Source organism: Lathamus discolor, chromosome 1, assembly GCF_037157495.1.
Source record: "Lathamus discolor isolate bLatDis1 chromosome 1, bLatDis1.hap1, whole genome shotgun sequence".
Classification (NCBI taxonomy): domain Eukaryota; kingdom Metazoa; phylum Chordata; class Aves; order Psittaciformes; family Psittacidae; genus Lathamus; species Lathamus discolor.
In genome coordinates this window covers 43,495,431-43,514,180 of record NC_088884.1, presented here as the reverse complement: position 1 = coordinate 43,514,180, position 18,750 = coordinate 43,495,431, and the positions used below count along the sequence as shown (strand labels likewise).

At 38.1% G+C, this 18,750-nt stretch overlaps 1 protein-coding gene and 1 long non-coding RNA gene across 5 annotated transcripts in view; both read left to right on the top strand.

The window, feature by feature from the left end:
* PPP1R12A (protein phosphatase 1 regulatory subunit 12A) overlaps nucleotides 1-18,750 on the top strand; it is a 120,149-nt gene that overhangs the window by 11,291 nt on the left and 90,108 nt on the right. The gene's annotated exons all lie outside the window — the stretch shown is intronic.
* On the top strand, nucleotides 5,573-9,706 carry LOC136009460 (uncharacterized). The gene is made up of 2 exons (XR_010610577.1): nucleotides 5,573-8,352; nucleotides 8,961-9,706. It is a non-coding gene; the product is annotated as an uncharacterized LOC136009460 (long non-coding RNA).

Sequence of the window (18,750 nt, the reverse complement as noted above, 5' to 3'; positions counted from 1 at the left end):
GCTTATCAGGTATTTGTATGCTTAGGAAAAGAAACAACTTTTCCCCATTTCCCTAAAGAAATAACTTAACAGACATGGAGGCCCTTGTGCTTTATGCTTATAATATACTTGTAAAATACTGAAGGCAGTCACTTACAAGTATATGATTGCTCTCTGTTTTAGTTGAGCTGCCCTCAAACTTGGTTTTGTGTGAAATAGTTTCTTCATATTTTTACCTGCCATTTGCAATATCATATCTTAGTCACAGTCTGCCTGGCTTTGGCCTCATCTGTCAAATGTGACTTCCAAGAAAGCTCATTAAATTAATGTATAAATAAGTTTTACCTATTCTTGTATGTAAACATAGCAGTGGTGATTTAAAAGCTACCATTTAAAAAAAAAATGCAATGTGAATTTTGGTGTGAGTGCTAGGGGAGATACAGTGCATATTTTGCAAAGTGTTCTAGCAGTTACTGACCACTGTAAGAAGATGTGGCAGCAGGGGAGCTCTTTTCCAATTGTTTTCTTGGCAATCGAAGGGGATACTGTACTTCTCCATAATGTAGTCAAAAGTGTCGATTGTAATTAAAGCTCTGCATTTGCAGGCTCAAGTGGTGTAGAATGCCTCTACTGCTTGTTTAAAAAAAAAAAAAAAAAGCTGCAGAAAAATGCTGCTGAAAATGTGGCACTTGCTGCTGTTTGTTTCGGTACACAGATAGCTCCAGATATAAAAATAATGAATGTAAAATAGGGGGGATCTACATTCATTTTAATAGTTTTGTGAAAATAAAGGCCTAAGAGGAGCTGTAGTTGGTAATCACGAAGAGGCTGTCTTGAGAAAACGCTTTGGCAACATATACCAGTGCTGGATGCAGCTGTAGATACTGATGTGAAGTATGGGAACATGGGCAATCCTGGCTGCTTGTATATAGAAATTATAGTTTAAAAGAGCTGTTACTCACTTTTCTAAAAGTAGCATGAGAGATGTGGGGGATTTCATCCTTTCACTAGTTTCCTCTAGAGAATTGTTCCTGAATTAGATTATGCTAGCACTAACCTCTATATGTAGTTCTCTATCCTTCACTTAAGACTAGTAATTCCTAACTAATTCCTTGCTAATGGGCTAGCTTTCCACTCATGAGTGGCAATAATAATCTAATTTCATAAGGGTGTCCAGTTTGGAATCTACATTCTGTCCTAGTGTGTAAGAAATGTTAAAGATAATGACGTCTTATGATGAGGTTACTTAAAAGAAAAAAAAAAACCTAAAAGCAGATAAGGCATTTTTGCCTTTTTCTCCCTGTAGAGGAGACTACGCTTCATTTAGGGATAATTGTAGCTAGTTAACTACCATTAATTGGGAAGAAATATTTAGTATCACGTACTCAGTTTACATGACGGTATGGTAGATTACTTCTGCCTCTTTGGTAATGCCAGCAAGACAAATATAACTCTTCTGGTTTTATGTAGGAGAACGTGCAGGAGAAGGTATTTGTGTTACTGGGAGGAAAAGCCCATTTCCATTCAACTCTCCTTTTAGCCTTTTTTGTCATGCAGTTGGTCTGTGACAGCTTGAGATACTGCCTTTTATATTTTACAACATAAAATATCTTAGTTGCTAGAGTTCATCCAGTGTATCTAAATTCTTAGGCAATACTCTTCCTTCCCAGTCCCTAGGAAAGCAAAGATATACGATATCAGTAGGTCTGAGTATGTTGCAGATGATGGAAATTCTGTTTGGAGAAACATGCACGGGAGGCTTGAAGTGCTAGGTGATTCTGTGGTACTGTCTTAACATGCCTAAGAAGGAGTGATTTATCTTCTTGCTAGTTATAGGTTAGCTCATATTCAGGTTTAGTTTGTTGGTTTTGGTCTTGCCTAAGCCTATAGGTTTCCCCAAAGTATTTGAATGTCACATTGCCTTCAATAAGAACTTCATGCTCAAACGTGTCATTTCTCTTCTCCTTTCAAGAAAAACTACCATTCTGAGCAAACTTTATTGAAGACTAATATAAGTATTTAATATGGTTTTCAGTGCAATTAAATACAGTTCTAGAGTAAAGTGACTGTTGGAGTTTTTCTTAATCAGCAATTTCAGTGCGGAATTTGTAAAGATCATGTAAATATGAAACATAAGTTGTAGCTACAACATTCAGTACCTGGTTATATTTGGTAAGATAATTGGAGGCCTATGACTGGTAACTCACTCACTTTAACTAGCTGCCTTATTTAGTATCTACCGATTGAGATCTATACATACGAACTCTATTTGTCCAGTTTGAGAAGTGTGCTGTGTCCAGAACGCAATAGGAATTGCCAGTTCCTAATGCAAAGTGCCGTTAAACTTATGCCAGCATAAAAACGACATGGACCTGTAGGAGCAAGTCCAGTGGCTCTGAGGAGACCTTAGAGCAGCCTTCCAGTACTTAAAGGGGGCTCTGCAAGAAATCTGGAGAGGGACTTTTTACAAGGGCATGTAGTAACAGAACAAGGGGGAATGGCTTTAAACCAAAAGAGTAGATTTCGATTAGATAGTAGGAAGAAATGCTTCACTATGTGGGTGATGAGGCACTGGAACAGGTTGCTCAGAGAAGCTGCGGCTGCCCCATCCCTGGCAGTGTTCAAGGCCAGACTGGACAGGGCTTTGAGCAACCTGGTCTAGTGAAAAGGGTCCCTGCCCATGGCAGGGGGTTGAAAATGGATGATTTTTAAGGTCCCTCACAACCCAAACCATCCTATGATTCCATTTAAGGGGTTTTTTGGGTTTTTTTTTTTTTTTATGTTTTTGTTTTAAAAATATGGCATATAAATAAAAAGCATCAATAAAAGTTGAAGGCATGCAAACTATAGGGATTCCAATAAAAAGCCAGACAGCACTTAGAAGTAATTTTCTGCTGAGAAGCATTGTTGGCATCAGAGTCATGGATTCTTCAGTGACATAGTTTATCATCAACTACACCGATATGACTCAAGTGTTTGCTTGAAGAGCTGATGTGTAATTTCCCCCTTTTTGGAGATCTTCCAAGGACTTTGTATCTCAGCAGCTGTTCACTTACCTGTACATATAGTAACAAGTTCTGAAGTCTTTTTCAAGACAAACTCATGTGACTGTGTTTGGAAGGCTTTGCTGTCCTAATTTCTTTCTTCTAGGATTTCAAGCATTTTTAATTTCTTCTCTATGGTTTATATTCTATGGCTAAGTTAAATGACTTGAGCATGGAAGAATTTTCTTGATGTTTTTCCTGTTCATTTTGCTTTGTCATGTTTCACTGTGATAATGTATCTGATGATAACATGCTCTGCATTCTGTTAATACTTGGAAGGTGTTTATGCAGAATTTGAACAAATAACAGCTTAAGTCAACTGATTTGGACTGCTTTATTGTAGCTTAAACTACAAATACTGCTTGGATAGTAAAACCATTTAAGCCTTTAGGTAGAAACTTCAATTTTTAAAATAGATATGGCTTAAAATCTGGTGTCAGATGTTTGGCGGTTGAGCTCATGTGACAGGTTGTAAAACTGAGGAGTGTCACTTAACTAGGAATGACATCACTAACATTTTTATCAATGCACTTCTGTACTTATCTTTGGTAGCTGTTTGATTCATGAGACCCATATTACATTGTACAGTTGCATAAATTGCTCTTTGAAGAAGGTATTTGACCCACACAAAGGTGGGTGCTGGGAAAGACAGGGTAGAAAATATTCCCTGATTATAAGATAGAACAGTGACAGGAATTCTTTTTAACCCAGGTAAACCGCCCGTTTTTCTGTCCTCCTGTTTCCTTGCTCTACTTACGTTATAGAAACTGGATCTTGGCAATCAAATTATTTTTAATAAATAAGCACTACTTGTTAGCTACTCGTGATTTTAGAGGCATAAAAGCAGGCTCTGAATTCAATTCTGCATCTGTAGAGAGTTTAACAAGGTGCTGATGCTTATGGAAACCCAGCATGTGGTCTGTGTTGATTTCTTCCTTCAAGAAAGGTCTGTCACAGGTTTGTTTTCTTTCTTTGGTAGTATTGGCAACCATCAGGACACAGGATATTTACATCTTTGCTCCACTTCATGAGGATACATAAGATGACACCCCATCCCCCCAGACTGAAAGCTGTCTGAACCCTGGACACCATGATTGCACTATGAATTTCTCTGAAATGTTTCTACTCTGCTTAACGCAGGGAATAGTAGAATGTGACGAGTTGTTCCTGTAAAGACCATTATGTGAACCCAAGATTTCTGTGAACTCTTGCTCTTGTCAGTCTCAGTTTATATATTGTTAACTTCAAGCGAGTCTTGATTCCTTGAGAATATTGATAACTCCATTAGGATATTTGCCTTCTTAATTTTGAATATTTCTGGGTGATGTCTCCTTTTAGTAATACTGTGACTTTAGAAGTTGCATATAAGAACTTTTCTTAAATTCTTATGTTAAGATGCAAGTAATGTGTCTGCTTTAGGCTCAGTGAGCATGTGGGTTTTCTATAATTATCTTAGTTTATGAATATAGGACTTAAAGTTCCATATACATCAGTTCAGTTACGGAGTTTTATCAGTTGGTGGAACTTGACTTCTTGAAAACATAATGCTTAGGAAGAAAAGTAGTTAACCACCAGTGAGTACTGTGAAAATAATCAGTCTCTTTGAGGAAAATTACCTATTTCTCAGAAACACTTTAGTCATACAACAGTAATAATGTTGCCAACTTAGAAGAGGATGCTGAAAGAAGGGAAGTTGCTGCTTACAAGATTATGCTGGTGCACAAAGGGTGAGTAGCAGACTGTTGGTGGCCTGCTGGAATAACTAGGGAAAGGTAATGTGTCTGTCCCATCTGCTTTGTGGGAGTGGAGAGGATGAGACCAGCACTTAATTAGCAAAATTACAGCTTCAGATTGGCACAATGTCTAAACCAAAAAATATAATCAGGCAGCAGGTTACTGGGTAAGTGGACAGGTCCATAAAGCAAAGAGAAACCTCTCTAGCCAGCAAGGCATGCATTTCGGTAGTTGAGCCAGTAGTTCTAGCTACTTTGCTATCTTTTATTTGGATGTGTATTCTGATGCCTGGGGGTTTTGACTTGTCATTATGTTTGTCCCTTTGGCTCTGTCACAGCTAATGTCTACAGAAGGAGGAAACAAAAGGGAAGTGCTTCATCTCACTGAATGAGGGAGCCAAAATGTTAGATTGGACTTTTTGTGGTAAAGGCTGTAGGAGTTGCCATATGAAGTGAAAAACTTGTGCAGAAGATGCTGTAATTAAAAGCAACTGTGGAGAAGAAAAGCAATGTTTTTGCATGTTCTTTATCTGCAAGTATCAAGAGGTTATAGGTAAGAACAAATTCATAACGGTTTTGATTGATTGTGTAGTTTTAAAACTATTTGGAGGTGCCTGTGTGATCTATTCCACTTCAAGAACTTTCAGTTTCTAGCCCAAAGAGTGATAGTGTATTTTTAAAACGGGCTGTTGTAATGAATATGGTGTTAAGTGTTTATCTTTTTCTCCCTTCCCACTTCAAATGTAAGCTACATTTACGGTTAACAATTCTTAACATTGAGTGGCTTTTCTTTGCAGTTATTAGGAGGAGATGTGTTCATGCCATGTAGTCTGTTGAATGCAAGGGATGCCATGAATGTCAGGGTTGAATAGGCAGGTGTGCTCTAGAACTTTCAGGTGGTGGTGTAATTCACCTGCAGTATCCCCATGTTGTTACTAGGTCTCCATACTATTTTTACTAGAGTTTTGAGAGCTGTGAGTAGCAAATGGTACAGGTGCTTTGCTGGTTGACTCTGTTCTTCAGCCATAAATAGTTAAACTTTTGTCTTTACTTATGTTGATGAATCTTTGATACAGTAAACTTCTAGAGTGTCCTTTTTGAGCTTGGGAATTCAAACAAATATGTCAACAGTAACTTTATATTTTAGAAAAATGTTCAAATTGGCAAGCTTTACTTTTGTCCTCTCTAACTTATGTTTGTTTTGAGTTTGACCTGTGATTTCAATATACATACCACATACAGTGAAATAATTGTGAATTTTACTGTGTTGCCATAATTCTTTCCTATATTATGCCAGTACCTGTAATAATTTGTACTTTCACTGTTATGAACCAGTAATGCCATTTTTTCTTTCCTGAGTTCTGGGGAAGAAGAAGAGTGGATGTTCTGCACTTGCAAATCGGAGAACAAATATGTTGTACATGCTACTGAATTTGATGGCAGAGAAGTCTTTGAATGTGTGAAGCCAAAATGCTTACCCACCATTACTGGGTATGGGATTATTGAATTTGTAGTTTCATCCAACACTTCAGGTAAAACTGCTGGAAACAGATGTTAAATTCTCCACTAATAGCTGAATCTCAATACTTAAGTATAGTGCAGCTTCTGCCTCAGCTGATGAAGTTCCAATATACTTGCTTTGAACTAACTTAAATTATATTTTGTGCATTACTAGCACAAGCAGATCCTTCAGCTTGTAACCAACCATGATAGGTAATCAAGGACAGCCAGATTCTTCTGACCTTCTGCAAGTTAGTCCCCTAAAATGGAAATTATTAATTTTGCAGGTGGAAATGGCAGTCAGGTAGCAGTGAATTCCAGGAGACAAATACTGAGGCAAAGTCATAACTGTGTTCCTCTGTTCAACAGCCAAATCACAGTTGATTCCAGTATTTCCCACTTGATTTTCATCTGTGATTTAAAGGTATTTTCCATAAATCCATCAGGTATTTCTATGAGGACATTGGTTAATATCCAGAGTCTGTTGTTGTGGGGTTTTTTTCAATCTTCATAATCCTCCCCTAAAACAACAAGCTCTTTCTGTCCCCCAACCTTTACTTCTGTGGCTGCTGTTTCAGGGAATTATTGTTAACTTGCATTTAATCAGCTCTTGCAGACTGAATGGCAGAAAACGAGGATAGTTTGATAAGTTTGTGTGCATGTTTTCCTACGCATGCAGCAGTGACTCTGATAACTTGCAGCCTGAAAGGTCAGTGTGGAACTGCTGAACTAAAAGGACTGTTAAAAGTAGAAGTCAGAAACTACATGCTTATAAATGACTACTCCATGAATCCATGTTCCACTGTGGCCCAGTAGAAATGTCTTTTCGTAGATGGAAGACTTTCTGTTCCATCTTTGGCTTAGCTTTGGAAATTCAAGACAAAAACTGGGTGAAATTGTGCCACTGCTGTTATTAGTGTTTTGTGTTGTTCCTGGCGGACTATATCATCTAACTGATGCAGAAATTTTCAGTCTTATGCGAAAGATTGCTGTGTCTTTTTACGTTTGGATGAAGACTTGCAACTAGCAGTACTTCAGGTTTTGTTTTTGACCGAAATCTGACTTTTATGCAAAAGCAGAGCTAGGAATATATGCAGGCAAACTACCAAACAGCTCTGCTGACATTCCTGGTGGTACTACGTAAACTGGAAGAAAAACTGTGTGGCCTCCTTAAGCTGCGATCCTGGTAGCTGTATTCAAACCTTGCCTTTAAAGAAATAAGGCTCTTGTAGCCTAGGGCTACTAAAAACCTAATGCAGTGTCATACATATGCAGAATGGTTTGGATCCTTTCCCAATGGCTAGGTCAGACTAGGAATTCTTTTTGGTGGGAAGTGGTCTTTTGGAGGACCATTGAGAAGGTGAAAGACAAAGTAGAACGGTGGTTTGGCTTAAATTATATATATATATATATAAAATAAAAGGCTTCTACTGGGCCTCACAGACAAGAAGCTACCATTGCACAGCTTTCGCAACCTCTCTGATTCAGCTGTTGAGTACAGTCAAGGGTGAATGAGACACTACTTCCTGTTACGAGGTGGGCTGCATTTAAAGTATATAAAGTACCTGGCTGTTGAGTGTCTAGTGGAAAGCTGTGCTAGTTCTACCACTGAAATATCAGGAAGAGAATTGCTTAAAAAGCACTCCCACCCAAAAAAAAAAATCCAAACAAAACTGATTTATGTGATTTATGTGGCTTTTGATTTATAGGGTGTAAGGAATTCTAACTTCCTCAGATCCTTGGCCATGAAAGGCAAGTAAATATTTAGAGACTGGGTACTTACTGCAGTTGGGTACCAATTGTCTGTTTTCTGCTATATTCTGGTTGGCCTTTTTGGTTTGATCCCTGCTCTCCCCATTTTTGCCAGAAGCAGTAAGATGATCTTTGCACTGCTCTTTTAAATATGTATACTTAACAGAGAGACAATTTTACAATGCTGTTTGGTTTTCTGTTGACCTTCATAGTTTGTGTTGTGATCTTTCCTGATTCAGTCAGTCCAAGCAAGGCATTTCTCTCTGGTCTAAATGCAAGCTTTGGTCTGTTCGGAAGGAATACTTCTTTGCTCAGCCTATTCCTGGACCTTATTTCTTTGGCAGGTAGGTAGGCTGTGCTGTAATTTTCCCACCTACTGCTAAGTTGTCTGGACAGAAGTTGTGCTCATCTGAAGTGGTCCTAGTTCCTGAAAAGCATAATGTACAAAGCAGGGAAACTGAAAGTGGAGAGGAGGAAAGGCAACCGTGTACTGAACAGAAAATCTTTAATGTGAAAAGAGTAACAAGTTTCGTTACAGCAAAGTATTCTTTGTTCCACAAAGCAGCAATGTAAAATGCCGTTCCTAAGTGCTATATAACTTAGCAAATCTTTATTTAATACATAGATTATCTCACCTTTCTGGAGTTTGCAGCAAACTATAGATTGGCTTTAGATTTTATGGTTTTTTATGTGTCAAATGTGCAAATAAGAGATATGGGGCCCTGGCTTGATGAAAAGTAAGTTTGAACAGAAGGTTTTCTTTAATGATGGTTTAGATTGTCTGCTTTGAATACTTGTTCTTACAACTGGGTGCAGAAATTGAGGTGCCCAGTATACTTCTTCAGCAGTATTGTTTGTGGAGTTCAGGATTTATGGTGGTGTGCTAACTAATGCACTAACTATTTTACTTATTTATTTCCTTTTTGGAGACTCTCCTATTTTTTTGCTACAGTCATGCAGATTTTTTGGCTACTGAAGCAGAAACCTCTTCTGGAAAACTGACCTGCTCCACAGATGTGGGTGTAGATTCTTTGGAAGATCCTGGTCTATGTCTAGAGCTCCTAGGTGGAATAGTAGTAGAAAGTAACTGCTGTAATGCCGTATGTCTGATGTATAGACCAAGCAGAAATCCTTAATGAAACAGTGGCTTCACTTTGGCTAGGCTTTGTACAGACCTCTGAAGATGTCCTTCCTTCTCTACAGTGCATCATAATGGAAGACATATGGGGAAGTTTGGGAAAGAAGAATACAGTCAAACGCATAAAATCACATTAGTTTGCATGTCAGTGTCAGCTTCTTGTTGAAGGAAAATAAAGTTTTGTCTTACTTTCTAGCACCTCTGTCAGAAATGTTGTACTTCATTGGAATCTGTACCTGAATTGAGGGGCACTATATTAACACTGGGGGTTTAAAAAAAAAAAGTCCTGTGTTCCTGTGTTGTTCAGTTTTTGCTTTGTCATGGGTTTTTTTTTTTTTTCCTTATCTGTTGAGTTTAATTAGAGAAGTTGGGCAGGAACTATTCAGAATTTCCTTAGGGTTTTACTCCATCTTTAAAACATGCTGTTTTTTTTGTTTTGTTTTTTTCTTTGAAAACTGGAACACTGTTGCATATGTGAATTATCTGGTCCTGCAAACTGTTTTTCTTACAACAGTGTATGCATATATTTAATGCAATAGCCATTAAAGAAATAAATGTGATCTTGCTGTTCTGGGGGTTTATTTGTCATGTGACAAACGAGAGGATCTTTCAGCAGTCTGTTTTGCTGGGGTTTTAAATTTTTCATTTATCCTGAGGTAATAAAACAGCACAGTCAATTACCTTTGGGCAGCTGTGATGGTGGAAGTTAAGATCCCTCATGATAAAAAAATAATCTGAATGTTGGGTCCCTAAAATGCACCCAAAAAGTGCTAAAACTGTTCCTCTGTGTCACTTGATTGTCAAGGAAGGAATGGGTTAAACAGTGTATTTTTTGTATTTTAAGTATTGTACAGATTTATTTTTTTTAAGATGGGCTGTAATTCTTGCTTCAAGCTCATTTTAATTGTTAATTTCAGCAAATTTTATCTTGCTTTAACTGTAGTTCTGAACTTGTGATGTTCTGAACATGCTTAGACTGAAAGAATCCAATAAAAACAAAGTAGCTCGCAGTAATGGAAAAAATGACTCTGTACAAGTTGAGAAGAGAATTCAGCTAAAAGGCAAACAGTAATCCTTAAAACAGAAGCTAAGTTTAAGCACTTCAGGTTTGAAGATCAGTCTGTTCTGCTAGTTTTCCAGCTACGCAAGTGCTTCAGTCATAGTGTTCATGTGTAATTCTCCCTAAAATTTGCCAGTTTTGCCAAACAGATTTCATGGGGTATTCTAGGGTTGGTCATTTATTACCATATATCAAGAACCATAAGCTAATGTAAGCGCAGTCATCTGAGATTAAGTTACAATGTAACTGTGGGAGCTCATGCTTCACACTTTAGAATGTCACCAGGAGAGCAAGGATGTTGTTAGTTTGCTCATCTTCTGCTGGTTGTGGGAATAGGTGCACACTTCTTTGGAGAAATGAGCTTGCTGGTCACATGAAGGCCATCAACTGTTCAGCTTCTTCTCTGGTTCTGTGTCTGTGTGCCAGAGTTCCAAGGTGTAGACTAAACAAATCTCAAATGAAAGAAATAAGACATTTCCTTATGAGCAGGACAAATCATGTATTGCAGTTCCACATTTAACCTTCATTTAGACATTGTATCTTCAGTTCAAGACCTTAAGTACAGGCTAATTTTAAATATTAAACATTAATAGGGGAAATTGCTGTAATTAGGGACTCATTACTTCACAGTTATGAGTGAGGCTAGTTCATAGATGTCTCATATAAAGAATGGTATTAATCAAATTAACAGTACGGTGCTTCTTTCCTTGGCTTCCTGTAGAATTCAAGCTGCTCTAACTGTACTTTTGCCCAAACTAAAACTAACTAGAATAGTCTGTGTAAACTACATAGTCATGTTCTGGGATGTTACAGTCTACAGTACAGTAGGTACCTACCAAAGCAATAGCCAGAGCTTATGTTGCAATACATGTTGCAACTGAGCAGAGGTAATGTCTTTTGTTACCTCAGTGATCCCTCAACATGCTTGTAATATGGGAGGAACTAACTCCTGGTTTTATGACATCCAGATAAGTTCCAAATTACAGAAAACTGGCTTTCTCACCTGGTTTCCCAAGAGGAAGTGAAAATTGACCAGAACTTACTCCTGAGCTTCTTAATGACTTTTTTCAAGGTGGTAATTTTCAGTTTTACACTGCTTTTACTTGTTCACATCCAAAATCTGATGTTGGCTCCTGCAAGAATGATATCTCTCTTATGTAGGTGGCTTAAGGCAGAAGCATGCATAGACTTTTTCCCTAGATAACATTAGCTTTCCAAATAAGAATGGGGAAGTTCTGAAGCAAGGGCTTTGGGTTACCTTGTAGGCATTGGCCATTGTTGAGGCCATCAACATTTTCTAGTCTCATTGCTGATAGACTCTACAGTCACTTGAATGCAGTGATTTAAACCACCAGGAAAATAAATACAATTAATCTTTTATCATTTTTTGTTGTTCTATTTGTGATAAAATTTGATTCACATTATACTTCATAACTTCTTAACCAAATATTACAAATCATTCTTCTACAAACATTATTAATTCATCTTCATCTGAAAGCCCTTTCTTTGTATCCTGGGCTGCATATAAAGGAGTGTGACCAGCAGGTCGAAAGAGATGATCCTGCCCCTCTACTCTGCTCTTGTGAGACCTCACTTGGAGTATTGTGTGCAGTTCTGGTGTCCTCAACATAAAAAGGACATGGAACTGCTGGAACAAGTCCAGAGGAGGGCCGCAAGGGTGATCAGGGGACTGGAGCACCTCCCGTATGAAGACAGGCTGAGGAAGTTGGGGCTGTTCAGCCTGGAGAAGAGAAGGCTGCATGGAGACCTCATAGCAGCCTTCCAGTATCTGCAGGGGGCCTATAGGGATGTTGGGGAGGGACTCTTCATCAGGGACTGTAGTGACAGGACAAGGGGTAAAGGGTTCAGACTTCAACAGGGGAAGTTTAGAGTGGATATGAGGAAGAAGTTCTTTACTGTAAGGGTGGTGAGGCACTGGAACGGGTTGCCCAAGGAAGCTGTGAATGTTCCATCCCTGGCAGTGTTCAAGGCCAGGTTGGACAGGACCTTGGGTGACATGGTTTTGTGTGAGGTGTCCGTGCCCATGGCAAGGGGGTTGGAACTAGATGATCTTAAGGTCCTTTCCAACCCTAACTATTCTATGATTCTGTATGTAGGAACATCCTTTCTCAATGGCTTACATTTAAAATCATATATTCTAGGTTTTCCAGAGCTGTAGCTGTAACTTCATGCAGCTTTACAATTTGCAAAGGCATTGTTTTCCTTATCTGTAGAAAAATAAACAACTCCTGTCTAAGCACAGAGTTTGCATCTGCTTTAACTAAATAAATTGCTTTGGAAAAGGAGCTATCTATGTTAATACCTGAACCTGTTTTACTGAAGACAGTATCAAGGTACTTTTTTTTGGCTGCTGAGTAATTATATGCCCTGCTTTTGGGATACTGTGGTTAAATGCAAACCTCTAGAGCAGCAGGGTGGTGTGTCTTCTGTTTCACCACTGGTTTTGCTTGCCATCTTCATGTGGGGAGCTGAATTTGACACAACTCAGCTGCTCATTCTACTTGAAAGTAACCTCATCCATTCCTAAGTGTGCTGCTTCTGGTCTCCCTGATGTCCTGTTGCTTTTTGTTAGGGTTGAGAGAACTGATTCTCATAACCACCCTAAAACAAAACCTTTTCTTCTGAAACTCAATTCTATATGGATTTTAATGCAGGTACGTACACATGCTGTTTTACTGATGAATACATGTCATACTCATGTGTCAGTATTATTCTCAGACTAAAGCCAAAACACAGCACTGTACCAGCTACTAGGAAGAACCAGGACACTATATAAATGGCTTTTAACTGAAAGAGGGTAGATTTAAATTAGATAGTAGGAAGAAATTCTTTACTGTGAGGCTGGTGAGGTGCTGGCACAAGTTGCCCAGAGAAGCTGTGGCTGCCCCATCTCATAAGTGTTCAAGGCCAGGTTGAATGGGGCTTTGAGCATCTGGTCTAGTGGAAGGGGTCCCTGCCCATTGCAGGGGCATTGGAACTAGATGATCTTTAAGGTCCTTTCCAACCCAAACTATCCTATGAAAATCAACAATATAGTGTTGTATGAAGATACAAAGAACAGCTGCAGTGTTACTGGAAGCTTCTTGACCAGAAAATGACTGAGTTGGGTTTGAATTCAACTAGTCTGGATCTGAACTTTTCTTCACTTTGACCTCAGAAAGTAATGATTGTGTTCTGCAGTATCATCTTCTTTCACAACTGTCCTCCCCAGTTGTGAGATGCAGCTTTGTGATAAGAATAAGGATGAGCACTGCCTCAGCATGTGATCAAGGTCAACTGTTCATAGGTTTTGAAAGAAGATTGCTCCTTATTCTTTGTGACCTTACAAGGCTTAAGACTTCTAAATTGTCTCTTATTATACTAAGAAGGGTGTATGCTTTTGTTTTGCCCTGACCTGAATTACCATTCTTTTGCTAAGTGATCATAAGGACTGCTGGGCTGAATTTTGTTGATAATTAGTTACCCTCTCCTCTCACAGTTCCTAGCCAGCAGGAGGGGAATAAGGGAGGGGCAAGATAGGAACTGATTCTAAAATTTTAAGCTAATGACTGTGTAAGAAGTCATAGAGTGATGGGGCAGCATCAGCTGTTAATCTGTGTATAACCCTGCACCTTGTACATGGCAGCTTGAGGTATTTTAAGTGCAAAGTACTTTGCTGTTTTAACAACCTTTTGTGTCTCAGGCATCAGTTACTTTCATGGGAAAAAAAGTAATCTGTAGCCCAGACTAATTTGGAAAAGTGAAATCTCACCTGCTATCTTACTTCCTTCTCCACCTTGCTTGCTAACACATTGCAGAGGACTTTGACATGCTCATGGCATTCGTACGTTTGCAGCATGCTATGGTTGTGCTGTGTTTCTTACCTAAACTAATTTAGTCTAACAAGGGCAAGTCCTCAGCAGAGCAGTAGGTATTTTCTGTGCCATTCCTAAGGCCAGCAGTATATTAATGCTCTATTGCTTCAGTGTTAGCTCGATGTTATATATTTAGTGCAGGACCGTTAGAGAGTAACTGTTGTATTCTAGAAGCATCTCAATACCAAATACAATCCTTCCAAATGAAAGGTCACCATTTCAGCTTCCATAGAGGCAATCTCTGGGATGCTGATAGGAACTGAATGAGTACATTTCCTTAGACATTTCTTCTGTGTGGCTTTTAAAGTCCAAGGCCATATAAAACATCCTTTTAGCAAACTGATACCCTGCAGAGCAGAAATATAGTTGTTGCTACTATAAAGTTATCTAAAGTAGCTTAGTATAATGATACTTTTTTATAAACTAAGTGTGCATTTACTTTAGATAGTTAGGGTTGTAGATACTATGAACTACCATGCCATCATTATGATAGTCTAAATGCCTATTTAAGCAGAGTACTTACTCATTGACAGCTCCTATACATTCCCATGCGTGTTCACTCTTGTGAGAAGCTTAATTTGTCCACTTGGCAAGTAATGTCGTAGACAAGCTTGCAGTTAGAGTGCAGTTGGAGTGCAATTCTAAAATGTTGTTAGAAGAGCTAATTGTGCAGTCCATTAAATTCCTGCTTAGGACAACCCAATGATAAGGTCTTGAGAACTGAAGTCTTAGCTCTCTTCTGTGGATAAAATCACATAAATCTAAATGCTTTACAGCTCCTTAAGGGATCTTTTTAATTCAGGGTAGTGATAGCCAAGTGAATGCCAAACTTGAATAGAGATGGCTCTGTTCCCCATTGTGGTACATAGGTTTCAGAGGTGGTTAGCACTGGGGGCAATGTTAAGAGCAGACTGAAGTTTCATCTTGCACACAAATGTTGTTGTCATCTCTCTTTGTGTATTTATGCCAAGGTCATGTATGTAGTTAATTTCTGTAATAAATTTGATTATGGGCCCTGTTGGGGCCATTTTTTTTTTTTTTTTTTTTTTTTTTTTTTTACTTTTTAACTGGTTTAATTGCCTATACTATTTGTCATATAAATCTCAGTGACTGTGAGATTTAAGACTCTCTTAAACATCACACTTTTTTTTATTGGATATATGACGCAAAATTGAGACCTAATGTTTGTAGAGATCTAGCCCAGAAAATTTTCTCTAGTTACGTTTTTCTGTCTTTGTTGGTCCAGAATGTTTCCTGATAATGAGATTTTGATGTTGAACTTCTGTACTAAACTTTGTAAGTATGAAACCCTGCCATATAAGCAGATAGGCCTTTTTAGTTAAGGCCCTTAGTTTTAAGGTGTTTTAGTTTAGTTAGATAGGCCTTTAGCAGTTAAAGGCCTTTTTAGTTACGAGCAAAATCTTTTCAGTCCATTGGAGTGTGGCTGGAAACTAAGTGAAACATTATTGCTGAAACATCTGGACTTACTGATTTTTGAGATTTTTGTCAGTAAATCACACCTTAGCTGGAATAGAAAAGGCATCAGCAGGAGATCTATATGTATATATTTATATAGTTTAATAGGAAAATTGTCTGTTAACAGAAAGTTCTGTTCTGAATCTCAGTGGTAGCCATCATTTTATATGAAATAACTGAAAAGATCCTCCTGCTAAGATGTATTAAATAAATATCTTAAGAGAAAGCAATAGGTTTGTTTATAATTTCTAAAGCTTAATGCTTAAAAGACCGCAGTGCTGTCCATTAGTATTAAATCTATAGTTGAAATCTTACTTGGTCAGAGATGTACATGCTTCCCACCCGCCTTATGGATTTAGAGCTTGAAGAGTTTGTTCTTTGGATGCCCAGACTACTGTTTCCCCAGAAAGAAGCCAAATTTCTGAGTATTGCTGCTATTATGCTCTATCCCAAACCTTGGGGACAGTCTCTCTAAATAAACTTTTTGTTTTATCAGCCCACCCCATTCTGAATCTGTTGATTCACACTGAGGAGAAAACTCAAGGTGTTCTTTTAGTGCTTGAAAGTCTGTTCTTAACTTAATTGTCAATGAGCAGAGAGTTGTTTGCATTTGTCTGTTATGGCCATTGTGTTCTGGTTATGGATACAAATGCAAATCAGTATCATACTTAGAATAGAAGATAAATCCTTCTGTAAGAGGTTTTGCTTTTCCAAATTTGAGTCCTGTCTTCTGACTGTTGCTTCAACTAAAAATGCCAGTTAATGATTGCATAAACTGTAACATTATATAAACAGTGAAGTAGGTGGGACATAATCTTTTTCTCAGGAAATTAAAAAAAAAATAAAAATTAGAGCAAACATAAGGGATGTGAAGAGTTGTTGAAGTTGACTTTAGTTTTTGGATGCAGGAGTTGTTGTCCATCATTATAGCGGGTGCTGTGTGTGCCGATAGTTAACATAATTCTCCAGTATGCTTACAGGAAGAACTCAGGTGCTTTTGCAGACAATATAATGAAAATTAATCAGAATCCTCTGTATTTTTATGGAGGACATATGAAGTTGATCTCACTACCTGTCGTTTTACAGATTCTTTGATGTGAGTGGTTGGAATAGTAGCTAACAGATTGGTGCCATTGTCATTCTGTTTGTAAGCAGTTTGGTTGTGGCAGAGGGAACACCAAAGCAAGTATTAAACAGGAATAGCATAATCCGTATGCAATGGAGGAAGCATGTAGATTTTATTTAATGGATAGAATTGTTGGTGACTGATACTAATTACTGTCTGTTGTTACTGTACATGGTTTCACTGAACTTAACTTACTCCAATGATACTCAGGATAGCAACAATCTAAAATTTCACTTCTCTGTTAGGGGAAAGAAAGTTTTAGGTGAAGAATTCTGTACTGGAAATACCAACTTTCAGCATCATGCTACATGAGCCTGTGTCATACTGACGGTTGGTAACCAGTGCACACATATTGAGGAAGTAGCGATGCTTTTGAAAACTGTTGAGTATCATTTTTAATTTTAGTACAGAGGTTAGGTTTATGTTAGATGGGGTATATTCTCTTGAGGTGCAAGGAGGCAGCTTGATCTGGCAGCAGCTGGAATTTGTTGGAAAGAACTGCTCAGCTTGTATTAATCTACAGACACATTTTTTGTTCTTCTTTTGAATCAAGAGAATACGTGTTGATTGAAGAATTATATTCTAGTCCCAGTTATGGCAGGTACAAATGTCCTAGTTAATGGAACAGATAAGGTGGTCTGGTTTACAGAATACTGTGAGGTTTGGATACCTGTTTGAAAAAGAAACCCAATGTTGACCAAACTGTACAATGTTTTGGCAAAACTGGGTTCTCCTAAAGCATTGATCTGTGTTGTGAAATTAATTCCTAAAAAGGTATTAATTAAATTAATTAACCTTTTAATAAATGCAGATAGTAACTGAAGGTCGGATTTAAAAGGAATTACAAGAGTTTTCTAGTAATTCTGATACTGTGTTAGAAGTGTTGCTTCCGCACATTTAAGCGCTCAATTCCATCTGAAAAATAAATCCTAGAGCTGGGAAGATACTGTTACCATGCTGGCACATGCCTCTGACCAAGGCTTTTTGTATTCCTGTATTTGTCTGTCTGACTGTAAAGTCTGCATATATTTTTTTCTTGCCCCTTCTTTGATTCTGACAATATTTTCCTTCTGCCTTCCTAAAAGCTCCCAAGCCCTTCTGAAGTGGAAGCCTTGTGGTCCTCTTTATTTTGCACTCCCTCCTGTTCAAGAATGGAGTTTTCTCCGGTTCTCCTGTCCTTTCTCTGTAGACTGTGTATTACCATCTCCTTATAAGCCCTTACTCGTTAGAGTTATTCTTGTTGGAATCTAGGCTACAAATAATCTTTCCATGCGGCAAGTTGCTGCCTCTGATAAATGCAAACTGCAGCCAGCAGCTGGCAGGGAGACTCATTTGCTGTCATACCCCTGAATTGTGAATTAGGCTTTTCTGGTACTTTTCATTTGTACCAAAATCAGGAATGTTGTGTTTATGAATGCTGCCTGCAGTTTTGAAATCAGTCTTGTCTAATACTATGTAAAGAAATATATTCAGTTGAAAGTTAAGCTATGAATTCTTTTGGAAGGCTACTTACATGAAACTCAGTTAAAGCAAAAGTAATGCTGTATTTGTAAGATTTTATTCTGAAGTGTCTTTTAAAAATGTACTGCAAATGTTCATATTAACTATAATATATAAACTAAAAAGACTGCGTGGATCTGATTTATGTAAGCATTTTCCATGGGAATCCCAGTGCCTTATATGGTCAACTTGCTTTGTAGTGTTTCAGTGAAATGAAGGCAGCCATCCAAAAACCAAGGGGAAAAAAGAAACAGCCCAGCTGGCTTTAGCTCAGTCTATAATACCCTCTTTCTTGGCCTCCTTCAGTAGCACAGTAGCTAATTATTAAAACTAAAAATGTGGCAAGAGCCTGTGCAGCTAGTAGAAGAAATTCCTTTTGTGGCTGTGACTGTATACCAAAGATTTAATGCTAATTTAATAAAGAATAGTAGCATATAGATAATACAGCTTTGTTGCATGATGAACTTTTGCCATCAGATAAGCTGCTGTGCTTTTACCCAAGCTTGTTGTAAACTGGTGGTGATTCCTGTAGCTGTTATAAACAAAGTTTAGTCAATAGAATCCAAC